Source organism: Mustela erminea, chromosome 3 (assembly GCF_009829155.1).
Source record: "Mustela erminea isolate mMusErm1 chromosome 3, mMusErm1.Pri, whole genome shotgun sequence".
Taxonomy (NCBI): domain Eukaryota; kingdom Metazoa; phylum Chordata; class Mammalia; order Carnivora; family Mustelidae; genus Mustela; species Mustela erminea.
Window position 1 is genome coordinate 143570031 of NC_045616.1, and position 16077 is coordinate 143586107.

Below are 16077 nucleotides of genomic sequence, written 5' to 3' on the forward strand. Positions count from 1 at the left end.
GAACTTAAACCATATTATATCTATAATTTATCTAGCTTTATATAAAGACTATTATATCTTTATAAATATGATAAAGTATATTTGAAAGCCTTTTGCCAGTTTTTCAAAACAAATATCATTTTTCCATTCTAAAAAGGGGAAAAAAGAATCAAATTTGTTTGATAATATTTTTGAGAACTCACAGCCAAAGCAATCTATTTCATTGCATACTATTTATCTCCTCCTACAACTAAAAATGTAGCTCTCCTATTAGGCACAATTGATAATCTTTTTTTAATTGTCAACTACTTGTTTGAAGAATTTATATTCAAACCCAATAGTGGGGATGCCTGGGTGGCTCAGCTGGTTAAGCCTCTGCCTTGAGCTCGGGTCATTATCTTGGGATCCTGGGACTGAGTCCCGCATCGGGCTCTCTGCTCAGTGGAGAGCCTGCTTCTCCCTCTCTCTCTACGTGCCTCTCTGCCTATTTGTGATCTCTCTCTCTCTGTCGAATAAATGAATAAAATATTAAAAAAAAAAGAAACCCAATAGTGATTTCGCTGTGCACACAAATATTTTATTCCAAAGAATACATTGAATAACTGAGAATTCATTGTTCTTTAACTGTGATAACAGGTTATAAAATACATAGTATTTTAGCTTTTACTTTAGTTTTTAAAAAATAGGTTAATGGATCATTGTTGATTAGTGAATGCAAGAATCCTCTCTATGAAATTTAAAAAAATCTCTAGATATGGTAAGTGGAAGGCTCTCTTACTTAGGTTTAGAAATCATACCTAGGTAATATCCGTCTAATAATAGCAAGATTTTATTTGGAAGTTCATAGAGAAATCTATTCCTAGCATGTTTGTATGCTTAGGTCAATAAATGTTAGTTGGGCCAAAATCTGGCTCTAACTTTTTCATATAGATACATCCATTTTGTAAAAACCTTATTAAAATGCACAGTTTATATTAAATTATATAAAATATATATAAAGTGTGATGCATAATTTAAATTATATTGATACATAGGACTTAAATTGGTAGACTAAAAACAATTGGTAAATAAAATATTTTTAAGTATACTTCCTTCAAATACTAGATCTTCTGGTTTATGTAAAATATAATTAAATCTTCAAAAAATGAAATATTCAATTTTCAAAATATGTTTATGCTAAAGCTGGTCATACCACTCTATTTGTACAAAGTGTACTACACATTAACTATAACAGAAAACAATAGAACATACTATTTATTTATTTATTTTTAAAGATTTTATTTATTTTTTTGACAGATCACAAGTGGGCAGAGAGGCAGGCAGAGAGAGAGGGGGAAGCAGGCTCCCCACTGAGCAGAGAGCCCATTGCGGGGCTCGATTACAGGGCTCCATCCCAGGACTCCAAGATCATGACCTGAGCCAAAGGCAGAGGCTTTAACCCACTGAGTCACCCAGGAGCCCCAGAACATACTATTTTAAAAAGACATGATTAATGTGCACTATGTGGACTGTATAAATTATATAATATAAAAATATTGAATCTGCCCTTTTGGGCATATTTTTTCTGCTTTCCAACACAACACCATCACCTCTCATCTGGACCATTTGATGAAACTCCTAAGTGATCCCCTCACTGCCATTAAACTTGTCACATCTACTCTCTTTTCCAAATGAGAGCAAGAGACATTTTTAAAAGGCAAATTTATTCTTGTTGCTCTCTCACTTAATACCTACCACTCTAGTCCTATTAAATTTAGGATGAATTTCAACACGCCTAGCAGACAGTCTCTTGCTTCATCTCGACTTAATTTCATGGAACTCTGCCTCATTCATTAATCTCTAGCTCCTTCGATCTCTTTTTCTGATGGCCTTTCTTGCTGCAGGGACTTTGCACATCCTTCCTCTCTATTGTGAATGATCACTCCCCCTTCCTTCACCTCACAGGCCTCAGATTAAGTATCACTTATTATGTCAAATGAGCCTACTTCCCCTTTTTTGTGCCTCCATAAGTTATCATTCTCTTTATTGTAGTTTTAACTTCATTTTTGAAAAAAAATATGTGTTGTCCCCAGCCTTAAGTAGAAAACTAAATGAGTTAGGGAAAAACACTGCTTTATCACTAATGTCTAGTCTAACATGTGACAAAAAGTAGGTACTCAATATATTTTGGTGACTGAAAATAAATTTCAAGTAGTCTCGGTGCTTTGTTATGTTTAACTGTGTTATACATTCTGGGTGAAAATCTGAATTTGTAGATTCAAAAAGTAAAAGCTAATGAAATATTTTTATAGGTAGATTGTACAAAAAATAGTTTAATTTTTGATGTAGTTTAACCAGATATTCAGGTTATTTGTTCCATTATAAATACAGTATTTTCCAACTACCCCAGCATTGAAAATAACCCGTTTAAGAACTAGAGTTCTCTCACAATATCAAAAGATACATGTACTCTCATGTATAATAAGCATTATTCATAATAGCCAAGATTTGGAATCGACCTTAAGTATCCGTCAATGGATTACTGGAAAAAGATGTGGTATGCACATATATATATGCATACAATGGAATATTCTTCATCCAGGAGAAAAAAAGGAATCGTGCCACTTGTGATAACATGGACGGACCTTGAGGGCATTCTGTTAAGCGAGGTAAGTGAGACAGAGAGAGACAAGTACTGCATATTCTCACTTACATGCAGAATCTTAAAAAAAAGTGGAACTCACAGACACAGAGAGGAGAATGGTAGTTATCAGGGGTTGGCAGTGGGGGAACTGGGGAGATGTAGTTTAAGGATACAAACTTATAAATAATCAATCAGTAAATTCTGAGAATATAATGCACAGAATAGCGGTTATAGATAACACGACTCCACTATACACTTCAAAGTTGCTAAGAGACTAGATCTTAATTGTTCCAACTACAAAAATGAAATAATTATGTGCAGTAATAAAGGTGTTAGTTAATGCCACAGAGGTATTTAATCATGAGATATATAAATGTATCAAATCAACATGCTGTATATCTTAAATTTATATAATGTTATATAAGTGTCAATTATATCTCAATTTTTAAAAATCAGGGTTTTCTTTGATGTTTTTGTTTGTTTGGTCCTTTTGTATTTTTGTTTTTTAGACTCTCTTAGCGGGTATTTCAACATTCAGAATGATAAAATTCAATTCTCAAAGCCTGAAAAGCATTTGAACAAGCATCAGTATGCTTTATTCTACATTGGTCTCTAATATTGGTGCAAAGAATTACAGTGAGTACATAATGAAAAAAGCTTAGGAAGAACAAATTGAATTAAACTCGTATTTGCTTTTTAAATACTATCTGAGGTTAACTAAATTTTAAATTTTGCCATCTATGTACCATAGCAGAGAAAGTAGCATAAAAAACAGCCAGAAAATAATTATCTAGGTCAATTTCTTTAATGATACAATTTATCAGGCTTACTAAATGTTACCCTGTAGGAAAAAGTAGAGTTGACATAGCAATATTTCACTGGCATTATAGTCTTTGGAAAATTGCCTAGTTTAAAAGTAAGATATTTTGGTTATGGTTGATTAAACTATTTAAACAATCTTTGCTAGTATATGTGGCTTGTCATTAGATAATCTAAAATAAACACATAAAACAAACAGAAAATATATTTTCTCCTGTGACTCAGTGCTGTGTATATTTTTATTATTTTAAATGCACATTATTGTGGCTTTTAAGTTAACTCTGTTCTGGATTGAAAGTATTTTACATAGAAGTGACTCAATCACTTTTCCGCTATTGCAGTAGATTGATTCACACATACAAAAGAGAAGCTATACATTTGGCCTTTTTATTGTTTTGATTATATTTTGGTATTAAATTATTTATAACACATTTTAATGCAAATTTATCTGACCTGTGGAGTTGATTCTGAACATTGTGAAAGGTTTACATGTCACCTTTACTTAGCCTCATCAATCCCAGCATTATGCTGAATAATGCAGTATTTATAATTACTATTTTAAATTCTTTGATGGAAATAAGTTTCTATGCTCATTAATTCAAATAAGTATGTTTGATAATAACCAGAACTGCCAATTCCAAACATTCTATCTTTTTCATCCTAGGGACTCCTTTATTATATTCTTTAATATAAAGAATAAGTTAGATTTGCTATCATACTTACTTTTATACACTTTTATTTGGAGGGTTTTGAGTTGTTTATTTCAGCTGCATGTGGCTCCTCCTGATTAATATTCACAAGTTCACTGGTCTGTAACGATTTTTTTAACTTCAAACACAGTTTAAGTTACTTTATGTAGAAATAAAAAAAAATCTTATGGAGTTAATGTGGCTTTTTTTCATTGTATTTAATGTTAAATTCTAATCCACATTCCTGAAGATTTTATAGTTATTCATCTATATTTTTGGAGGCAGGCAGTACAAAATGCCTTTGTGCAGGGTGAGTCACTCCAAGTATTGTGACTAGAAACAGCATATTAGGATTGCTTGACAAAGCAACTTATTATTTAAGCACTGAAAGGGACAAGAAATTGTATTTGAGTGAAAGGGAAAGGAGAGTCAGAAGAGGGAAAACATCGGTACAAACTATAACAACCAGAAAATTGGATGAAAAGAAAGAAGTCAAAGTTCTAGGAGGAATACCAAATATGAGTGTAGCCTGGCGCACTACTTATCAGCTGCACACAGGCCAAGTTCCTCGAGGAAATCCAATTTGTTTAGAGGAAGTGACCAAAGAGATAGAGCCAGGCAAATGATCCGAAGTGCCCTGTAACAAAACATACCAGCGAACTGCTTTCCATAGTTTGAAACGTTTCCTGCTAGGCTTTGTCATTTATAAGAAACCACCCACTTTAAAATGGCACAAAGAATCCCTAATTCGGTCAGAGTTACTATTATACACCACATTTTTTAAAATTATGTAATGGGAAAAGGTGCTGACAACTGAACTAGTGAATTCAAATTTTTCTCAAGTTCTGAACCCTTTAAAACCTGAAAGTTTATTCCAAAATATATGAAAATACATCCTTGATCATTTCAACACATCCAAAACTAATTAGGGAAAATAAAAACCAAACAAGTCAGCAAGGCATATTTCAAATGAAGATTCAAAAGTTAAAGTAGGCTGAATGGACCACGGGCAACCTAGCATTATTTAAATGAGGGGCACCTGCGTGGCTCAGTCTGTTAAGCATCTGCCTTTGGCTCAGATGGCTCAAATCCTGGGATCAAGCCCTGCACTGGGCTCCCCGCTCAGTGGGAAGCCAGCTCCTTCCCCTCCCAACTCTCTCTGCTTGTGTTCCCTCTCTCCTGTCTCTCTGTCAAAGAAATAAGTAAAATCTTTTTAAAAAATAAAAGACAAGTGGGATACCAATGGGAATTGGGTACTATATCAGTATTCTATAAAGGAATTACCAAAGTTGAAGAAAATGGATGGAACATTGTCCCTTTCATCTCAAATATAAGAAAAAAAATGACATATGACAACAGAAACAAGAAAAATGCAGGCTTAAAGAAAGAACACACTCTACATCAAGGAGGTAATTTACATAGTACAATAATCTCCAAAGTTGGCCACAGAATTGTGAAATCACCAAATTTCAAGATATGCATATCTATAGATATGATGCTCGGTTAGTTATAACCACTAGAATCTGATTTTGTAAGTCTTAGACAAGCTTTTCTCTCCACTTTTATCAGTTTGTAAATGAATCAAGAGAAGCTGCATTGTGGAATCATGCAAACTGGAATGATTTCCCTTTACCCCAAATTTCTTTCAATTCTAATTTACTGTGTTAACCATTTCCATATTTTCTAACTGCCTGAATGGTGCCTCAATGGTTTTCAGCTGTCCCTGTGCACAGAAATTAACTGTATCATAGTTGTTTAAAAGTACTACAAAATAAAAATTCTCAAAAGCATTTGCAGGCTTAATGTTGTGCAAAATGATCTATTAGCTATAACTAAATTTAAGCCTCTGTTGCCTTATGCAGAAATGGAATAATTTTTCAGCTTGATGGAAAAATGCACTAAGTGTCCTCAAAGTACCGTTTTCTCTTGTGTATGAATTAATACTCTGACAGTAAATCTCCCTTTATAGCAATTATATAATTTTTCAAGGGTTTTTTGTCTATATTATTTCCATTTATAGTCTCGTTTCAAACATGGGAGTGTGCAAAACCATTAAATTTGTCCTCATATAATGGAAATGTAATTCCTACTAGAATGTATTCCCAAAATACTTGAGGTGGTTAGAGGGACAAAACAGGTAGGTGTTAGCTTACGTGGAGTCTTTTCAAACTGTTTAAAAATATTAAGAAATCGCTGACTTTATGTGCATGTATCCAACCTACTTCTATTTATTTGGTTCTTATTATACGCGAAATGCATCTCTGAACAAGACAGATAGTTTTCTCTTCCTAGAAAGCCTGCATTCTTTTGAGAAAAGACAAAAAAAATGAATGAATGATCAAATACCCATCTGGAAAATATGAGTCTGTGACTCATATTCTGCAAATAATTGAAAGGGTAATATGAGAAGAGGTCAATGATAAAGGTAGACTGGTTTGATATGGGAGAGCTCTCTCCCTAACAAAGTAATACATATACTAAGATATGATTAATAAAGATGTGATCATAAAAGGTCCTGGAAGGGAGGACATTTCAAGAAGAAATTGGTAACATCACGTTTTGTAACAGATATGCCAAGCTGTCATCAGATTTCGGTTCTTTCTCCACAGAACTCCTTACAGGGTATATTTCTTCTCTGAGTAGAATTTACATTCCATTTCCTTTCCCTGAGGCATGAACATGTGTCTAAATCTGGGCCAAATATGTGTAAACAGAAGTGGCATGTTGTTGACGCCAGAAAAACCTCCTCAGAGATGACCCAGTCTGCGCTATTTGACATGTGTTAGTCCCTTACAACATTTTTTTTGTTTTGTTTTTAAACCAAAAAGCACAGAGGAAATGGCTGAAGTTAAATTTTAACTGTAATGTTGTATCAAAAAGTTAAGGGTTTATACATTCAAAATGAAGCATTCAGTTGAAGTTTGAATCCTTTACCATGAAGACCATAAGAATAGCATGAAACACAAAGCATCACGTCGGTTATGGACAGATAACCAAAGAGGTATTGCAGGAAAAAAGAGGGGGTTGGTGAACTCAGCTACTTCCTTGGACAACTAAAGAAATCCCTAGTTTGTTCATTTGCATAGGATTGTTCAACTATAATAACACAGAAAATAACTTAGAAAATTCTGCATTGGAAGGAATAAAGAAAAAAAGTTTAGATGTATATTAGTTATACCTGTCAAAAATATCAGAGATATTGTACTTCTGGAGGAATCACTGAGACAATGTGTCCTTGGACCTGCCTTCTACATGAAAACAAAGAACATCTGCAGGCCCCCCAAATAGATAGTATTACTTCTGTATTTCGTATATAGAGAGATAGCCTTATGGATAGGATGGTACTTGACTTCAAAGTGTAATGTGATGACTACCTTGCAATGTGACTAGCTGGGTAGGGGGGCACATGGATCAATAAAATACTAAGTGGAAGGAAACTGACATTTATTGATCACCTAAAATGTTTCAGGAACTTTAACATATTTTACTATATATCAAAGGTATTCTGAGATGTAGACATGGTTTAACCTATTTGCAGTCAAAACAAATTAATCTAAGGTAATTTAAATAAATCTTATAAAGTAATAGGAGAACCAGGAAAAGAACTGGAACTGATACACTTGATTTATTATACACTACCTATCTATTCAAGATTAGCCACAAAATGGTAGGGACTCAGTTCTTTTTTTTAAAGTATCCAGCTACTCTCAGTAATAAATCATGATAGTGAAGACCAGTTCGTGAAGGATGTATGTGGACATTAAGGAATTATAATAGATCGCATATTTGTCACTCGTACCTGTTATATCAATTACCTATCCCTGAAAGAATGTACTAATGTATTCTTTAGTTTTAATAATCCAAATTTCCTTATCTATAAAATTTAAAAGATGATAGGGTTATTGTAAGAGTAAACGAAATAATAAATACACATCAAAATTTCACAAGTACTATTAAACCATATTAATTTTAATTTTATATAAATAATAAACTTAATGGAAGATGATGTACTATTTTATTTCACTCATAAGAACATAACCCTAAAATCATCAGAAATCAGAAATAATTATTTTTTCCACTACTGACATCACTAAGCTATTGTGCCTATTTATGCAAAAAAAAGTTTTGTTAGTTGTGACTATGTTCAAAAACGTGTATTACAGTGTTAAATGCAACCAAAAAGTTTTGAATTTTTTCCTGGTACCCAAAGAGAAGTATATCCTCCATATACTTTTCGTTCAGCATTTCCTTAGAGAAATAGTATTTTTTTTAAAGATTTTTATTTATTTATTTGACAGAGAGATCACAAGAAGGCAGAGAGGGAGGCAGACAGAGAGGAGGAAGCAGGATCCCCGCTAAACAGAGAGCCCGATGTAGGGCTCGATCCCAAGACCCTGGGATCATGACCCAAGCCGAAGGCAGAGGCTTTAACCCACTGAGCCACCCAGGTGCCCTGAGAAATAGTATTTTTAAACTATACTTTTGTCTCTCTGAGATATGTTTAAATACTTTTAAAAGCTAAATGAGTCTTCTGTTACTTGTGAATTCTAAGGGTGTCTTTCTTAGGGGATCTTGAAGAAATCTATTTGATATCTGACCATCAATGAGGGTGGTACTCCAACGGGAGTTTAGCCTAGGCATTTTGTTCCAAGTAGTATCTTCTGCTTGTTGAAAAAACACAAGAAATTTTATAGCTCCTTTGAATAAAAAACATGTATGTAATAAGCTGTATCTGTCTGGCTACATAATAGGGTGAGATTTCTTTCTGTCTTTGTAATCTCTTCAGGAGAGTACCTGTAATGCACATTACAATCTGGTTTAATGCTTTTTCAGTGATAAAATTGCTTTTTTCTTTTATTTTGTGGGTAGGTTTATTGGACTGGCAGGATTTTTACCTTTAATTATACTTCTTCAAAAATTTGACAATGAGGATGGAATTGGTCTGGCAGTTCCTGACTTGAGTGCACCAGCTGAGGGTCTTTGGGCAATATAACAATCAGGTAAGAGACCTCACATTTAAAAAAAAAATCAATCTCCCTTCCAGTGCTTTGCCTTTTGGAATAGTAGCCAGACAAAACACTCTCTCCAAATTCAAGATTTTATGGTCAAGTAGATATTGGTAATACAGATTCTTAAATCTAGTCAAGACCACCATTAGTTTTGATGGTGTAAAAATATGGTAAGCCAGAAATATATCCTGCAGTTCTTTCTCATAAATTGGCATATATCTCTGTCACATTTAGAATAGGTAAACATATATAAACCCAGTTATTGCAGTAACCTACTGATGCCTCTGATTTGGACGAAATAAGGTTATTTATGGGATTCTTAGAAGGATTTTGCCTCAAGTAAACAGAAGGTGGGTACTTGTGTGATGTACTCATCATTGAGAAAAATAGAAATGTGAGAACTATAATTAATTGATCTTTTACAGAGCCTCTTCCTTTCCCTACTATCTCCACCATCTTTCATTCTGTTGCATCTGTTAGCTCTGCCCATTCCTCAGATCAACTCCTAGGAAGAAGAATGAATGATCTTCTAGATGACTGCGTTTTTTTCCATCTGTCGATTTCCCTAAAAAGGGGGATGGGTCCACGATATCTCTAGCTGGTAATGAATCACTTGGTTTATGAGTTTATGTATCTCATGCCCTAGCTCTGAGTACACTCAATTTCACCTACAAGAATCCTTTGTGTCATCAGTCTATCATGTCATGATGAAGCAGAAATGTAGGAGATATGATCAGAGGATAACTGAGAACTTGAATAAAATACTGTCTCTCCATGAAGACGCGTACAGTAATTACACCAGATACTTAGAAAAAGATAAAGTACTATTAGGTGGAAAAATACTAACGGAGAAAAAAAAAATCAAAGTATCATAAATTCTACATTGTTCTCATCTCAAAAGGAAGGAAATCAGCACTTCCTATTCTAATTGCCAGTGGAGCGGATGCCATAAGAGGCCCACTAGGCCTCCTCGGTAATTCACCTGCCTTCCTCACCTGCTGATATTACTAAAGTTTTGTTTTTTTTTTTTTTTTCCTTCCCATTGCACTCTCTTGCCAGCTATTGACACTCAAGTTAGTGAAAAGATGATAAGATGGCAAAGACAGATTATAACTAAAATATTAGCAGCAGCTACTCAGTTTAAGGGCAAAAGAGACAAGAAAAGAAAAAATAAAAACAAACAAATAAAAATACCATGTTAGCTATTGAGTTAGAACAATTTACTCAACATAACCCTTAGTCTGGCATCATCTGAAGGCAGAAAAAGAAGAAACTAACACTGTATATCATTATTGCAAGAGCCCAGGACACTGGAAGATGGATTATAGACACTCCAGAAAATGCAGAGATGGCAAGAACAAGGAATTCAGGAAATCCCAGAAGGATAAAACTCTCAGCTAGAAAATAACTGTCAAATGGCTTAGGCTGATGGATTGAGGGAATCTCAGGGGTAGGAACTGGCGAAATGTGCTCCAATAATTTTTTATGCTACCCTATCCTTGCCTTTTCTGGTAAGTATTGGTGTTATTTGTTTCATAAAAATTTTTTGCCTTTGGTATGATGATAAATCAATATTGGTTGATATTCTGAGTCGACTTCTACTTTTTTTTTTTTTTTAAACTGTCCTTTTTTTTTCTATGGTTTTCATAGAAATTGTTTCCACTGATTGAGGAACATGCTTTCTTTCCCCTGATTTATCTATAAACCAATTGGGTAAACATCTGCTATGCAAAGTGAAGACCTCCCTCAATATTCTCTACTCCAGATGAATGCTTATGGAGTTCTCTGGGGGGTCAGGGAGGAAAGCATCCAAATTGGTTATTCTGTCCTTTCTGAAAGAAAAGGGGTGTGACAGAAAGTGTCAATCTCACACTATGTTGGGGAAAAATGTCCTGAATGAAAAGAAATCAGTATTACTTTGGGCCCTGGAGAATACCAATACTGGTTTAATTTTATATATTAAACTACTAAAAATAGCTAATTAGAATAATAATTCCATGGCCATGTACAGAATAATACCCTTTCCCAAGTGTTTAATTAGAAGGAGTAAAACCATTATAAAATAATTAGAAAACAAGAAGTAAAAAAGGAAAGTTATTCTGTAATTCCAGTAAAGGGAGGTAAATTTGACCAAGATGGGCACCACTTGACCATTATATGGGTTTATTCAGGATCTTAGTAAAATAAATAAATGTGTTGTTCTAATAACTACTATAGTTCCTAACCTTGTAATTATTCTGATTTTGGTACCATCATCAGCAAACTTTTTTTGTAGTTGATTTATACTCAGTTTTCTATTTGCCCCTATTCCTCTAGTAGATGACTCAAAGTCTTATTGCCTTTTGCTTAGGAAAGAGTTCAGTATTTACACGCAAAGGATTCCACAAGGTTTCAGGACCCTTCTTATTTTATTTAGTCATTTATAGGAAAACTTAGAGAAATTTGTCCCACTAGAGGGATCCATTAATTATTCACCACGTAGATGATTTGCTGGTACCTTGAGAAAGAAAATAGTAATGCAAAACTGATACTTCAACTTGGCTATAATTCCTTGCTTCACAGAGACATAAGGCCTCCCTAGACACATTACAATATTGCCAAAGTGAAGTAAAATATTTAAGGCATCTGTTGAAGGCAGCAAGTGTTACAATCAAGGAATCAGCTAATCAACACAGTCAATGTTACAATCTACAAGCCTACAAATGTGATGGCCTACTAAAAAACAAACAAACAAAAGCGGTATTGCAAGCGAACCAATAAAAACCCAAATAGACAATTTGAGGACTACTAGGTTATTGTAGACAGTGGATCCCAGCTTTTGCAGAAGCAGCGAAACCACTGAAGGAGTACATTCATGGTAATTCTTTAGATCTCTGGGATAGTTCCTAGGAACTAAAGAGTTTTGAATGACTTAAATTGGCTGTAGTCTCTCTCTCAGTTTAGAAATTCCAGATTCTGAAAAATCTTTCCATTTGTTTTGTCATGAAAATAAAGGTGATACTAGAAAATTTTAACTCAAAAGTTGGATGTATACCAGAGATCAATAGTATTTTCGTTCTTCTGCAAGTGGTTTAACACTGGAAATGCCTGGATGTTCCAAGCGGGCCAACAAGTCACACTTTTGAAAAACCTCAAGCCCTACCTTGGGTTACTGGACAGCTACCTTTCAAGTGCACAGGGCCCAGCCTTTGTCAGTCCACTGTCAGACTAGCTATGAATGAGTATTATTTTCTAATACTGGTATGTACTTAGTAGATGGAGTTCCCTAAACTTTGCTGCATTTTTTGCTATTGTTGTTTTCTTCTTTAACCAGATCCTGCTGAAACAGATGATCATGGTGCCTTCTGCTAACATAAGGCACCAGTCCCTTACTGGACATATATGACATTCCTGTTGGAAATACAGATATGACAAACATGAGAGTATTTACTTATGAGTCACATCCTTGGGATGAAAATGACCAACTTAAGTTTTCCAATTCTCTGATTATTTCTCTTGAAATTTTGAAACCTTATGTTTTGTTTGAAATTAAAAGTAGGTATAAAGAGCTGAATTTATGGCAGTTATAGAAACTAAAACTGTTGGTTTAAAATTCAAAGATTACTATACACATACACACACAGTGAATTTGTGTGCTTGAGTGTTTGGAGTCTGTCATGAAACAGGGAACATGTGGGGGTTAAAATTAGGGATTTTTTACTTTTATACGAACTAAAATGTTTCAGAGAAAATTCACAGCTGGTTTTTGAGAGGCTTAACAACTAATTGCCTGCTTAGGTATCATCCATTGTAGAGCTCGCATATGGCAGAATGATATATCTAAATGCAAAAAATTTACTGACAAATTAAAACAGAATATGGCAGATTCCAAACTTAGAAGCCCCACTTTTAACAAAATAATAAATTTTCCCTTATGTAAAAAAAAAAAAATATGTCACAAAAGGAAGTAAACAAATGGATTAAGAAAGAAGAATAATTCAATGAGTAATGGGAATTATCTGATGAAGTAATTCCTATACCACGTCTTATTTGCTCAGTTAAAATTGCTGTGTCATCAATAAAACCTGTGAGTACCTAATATTACACATAACAAAAAAAATTTAAAAAAAACTATTCAAAACACATTAAAGAAACATGTTATTTCTCAGCAGAATTTTTTATAGTCCACTCTTAAGTTATATGGAGAAGTTCCCCACCTACCTTATAAGCAACCTGGTGGCAGTTGGGTTTCACAGAGTCAATGTTTATAGAAGGTAAGAGATTTGTTTTAATTATGAAATGTATGATGTTCAGATGATCTGAAGGCTTTCCCTCTTCAGAAGCTGATTATCAGACAGTGGTACTAGTTCTCTTAACACACAAAATTCCTACTTTGGGGATAGCAAAGCATATAGAATCAAATGGAATTATTTCAAGTACAGTCTAGAAATTTTAAAAATATTTGTAGAGTCCTGTTATTTTTATACTTCCTGATCTTCAGTTCTTTGAACAAATGCAACGGAGGAACCAAATTCAAGACAACAACTACAACTGAAAAAAAAAAAAAAAAAGATTCAACAAAATGACCTAGAGGTTTACTATTAGCTTTGCTAATAGTTAATACCTCAGTAATAACTTAGTTAATAACTAAGTAATCCTGCATGCAAGAATGGTACCCCTTCTTTTAGACTTGTTTGACAGGTCTATAAATGTAGGTCTGAGACTGTATCCTGCAACCAATTGAATTGAAACTTCTCATAATCATTTTCTTATTTAAAAGGAGTTCTCTCTCTTCCCAAGAAACCAGAGCAAAGTCAAAAGGACCTGAATGGACCCACCTGAAGAAATCTGTCACCTTTATCTATTGGTAGATTTCATCTACATAAAAGTATTCCAGAGGAAAGACAGGCTGTCCCCATGCTGAGAGGGAACCTTTCAAGTGCTGCTGACCATTCAGAAAACTATAAAGTAACATGAATACCCAGCTGGAATAATGCTTCCCATGAGAAGCGAGCATGTTAGGAGGACTGAACTGTAGCTTCCAAAAGCACTTGAAAATTAAGTTTTCCAGACTACCTGTCACTGGTATTGAATTCAACTGTAAGGAGGTATTCTAGAGAACTTACTACTATTCTCATATTTCACTTTGCTTTACTATTCACAGTGATGGTTACTTAAATTGCTTTAGGGGTATTTTTACTAGAAGATGAACATTTAACCCATTGCACTACTTTTTCTCTCTATAGTCCCAGTAATGATTCCTATATGTAAAAGGGAACACCTAGGTACACCAGGAAATACAGAAAAGGGTTGTAAAAAAGAAAAACTTTAATTAGTAGACAAACAAATTTAACATTTACAAAACGAAGCTGCAAAGGACATATCCAATATCACTTGATTAGCAATGGGATAGAGGTTCTCTCCAGTAAGAGTATAGGTAGATAAATAAAGGTAAATATCTGTAATTTATGGAGAACTGATATCAACATGGTATTGATTTTGACCAATGTTAAAAACGGACCACAGGTTGTGTTTGTCCTAATGACTTAAAACCATTAAAGCTATGTATATTGAACACTGGAATTTCAATCTGCCTCATAAGACTTTGAAACTGAATAATGCCATGAGCACCTTTGTGATTCACATCCGGGAAAAATTATTTGGGAAGACAGAATAAGTATTGATGCACCTAGATTGGTGTGTAAATGTAATATAACTTACATGATTAACAAAAATTGGGCTTTATAAGAAAATCCCTTAGGTAAAAATTTAGATTATCAAGCTCCATAGTCAAGCAATAAAGACGTCATGACATTTTGTGTAGCTAATGCATGATAAAGAAAAATTGGTCACATTGCTAATCAATGTGATCCATTCATTATTAATATTTTAAAGATAATTCCCCCAAAGTGAATGTTGTATTTAATTTTTAAATTTCATACTACTCTAATTCCAACCATTGTTTTGTTTTGCACTCTTATTAGAGACTTACTAGGTATTTAGAAAACCAGATTCTTTTTTAATTGCCCAGAGAATGAACTGGCAATGATGATAATGACAACTATAGTGTTACTATCAAACAGGAACAAATGGAGACATAAGAAAGGTAAATACTAACCTAAAAATAATAAATTTCAGGCTACTGTAGTTCTAAAAGAAAAAAGATAACCTCCTCTTTTCTTTTAGCCTTTTCCAGAAGAAAAGAAAGAAAGAAAGAAAGAAAGAAACAAAGAAACAAAGAAAGAAAAAAAAAACAGTTGTATTTGTAAATCATTTTTCTGTATCTTTGAGATGTGTGTATTTTTAAAAAAATGATAAATGAGGCTCTTGCCAGTTTTGCATTCCAGGGGTTATCTTTCTTGAGGGTCTTGGAATGTGAATATCAAAGAGGATGGCAACCTGTAATCTACTCTCTGTGGGAGTTTAGCTGAGGCACTTGGCTCCAAGTTATAACTTCTGCTTGTCAAACAGATACAAGCAGGATATGCACTTGCAAAAATAAAATCATTTTCTAAAACTGAAACCAATGAATGAAGGCAAAAATGTTTTTAGAACAGCAACCATGTTTAAAAGAATAAAATCAACAGCCTGATACCATCCTTCTTACCATACATATCTTCATTACTCATCATTGGACTCATCTCCACTGCTGGGTTTTCCATAGACCCATAAATAATGATAACATATACACAGCACTTTATTTCTGGTCTTGGTAAGCTATATCATTACAGTGTCCTTGTGTGAATACCCTTACTTGTGTACTGGAAAAAATTCCCCTTTAAAAAAAAAACAAAAAACAAAACATCAATGATAAAAGTTTTATATTCTGTAAACTATTCTGCTAAGTGTTCTCAAATATTTTGTGAAAAAAACTAATTCGGACAAGGTTCCCACCACTAGGTAATTTCTCAGAACTCCAACTTTTAAAAACACGGCTTTAAATGATTTAAGATGCTTTCAATAGTATTTTTTTGGGGTC

General features: G+C 33.9%; 1 long non-coding RNA gene across 1 annotated transcript in view; it reads right to left on the reverse strand.

Moving 5' to 3' along the window:
* The window catches only part of LOC116587031, a 29034-nt gene extending 13165 nt beyond the window's left edge, over nt 1-15869 (reverse strand). Inside the window, exons 1-2 of the long non-coding RNA XR_004284270.1 lie at nt 15706-15869; nt 13320-13649 (exon numbers count right to left, since the gene is read on the reverse strand). This is a non-coding gene — a long non-coding RNA (uncharacterized LOC116587031). The remainder of the gene's footprint in view (nt 1-13319; nt 13650-15705) is intronic.
* Between the last annotated feature and the right edge of the window lie 208 nt (nt 15870-16077).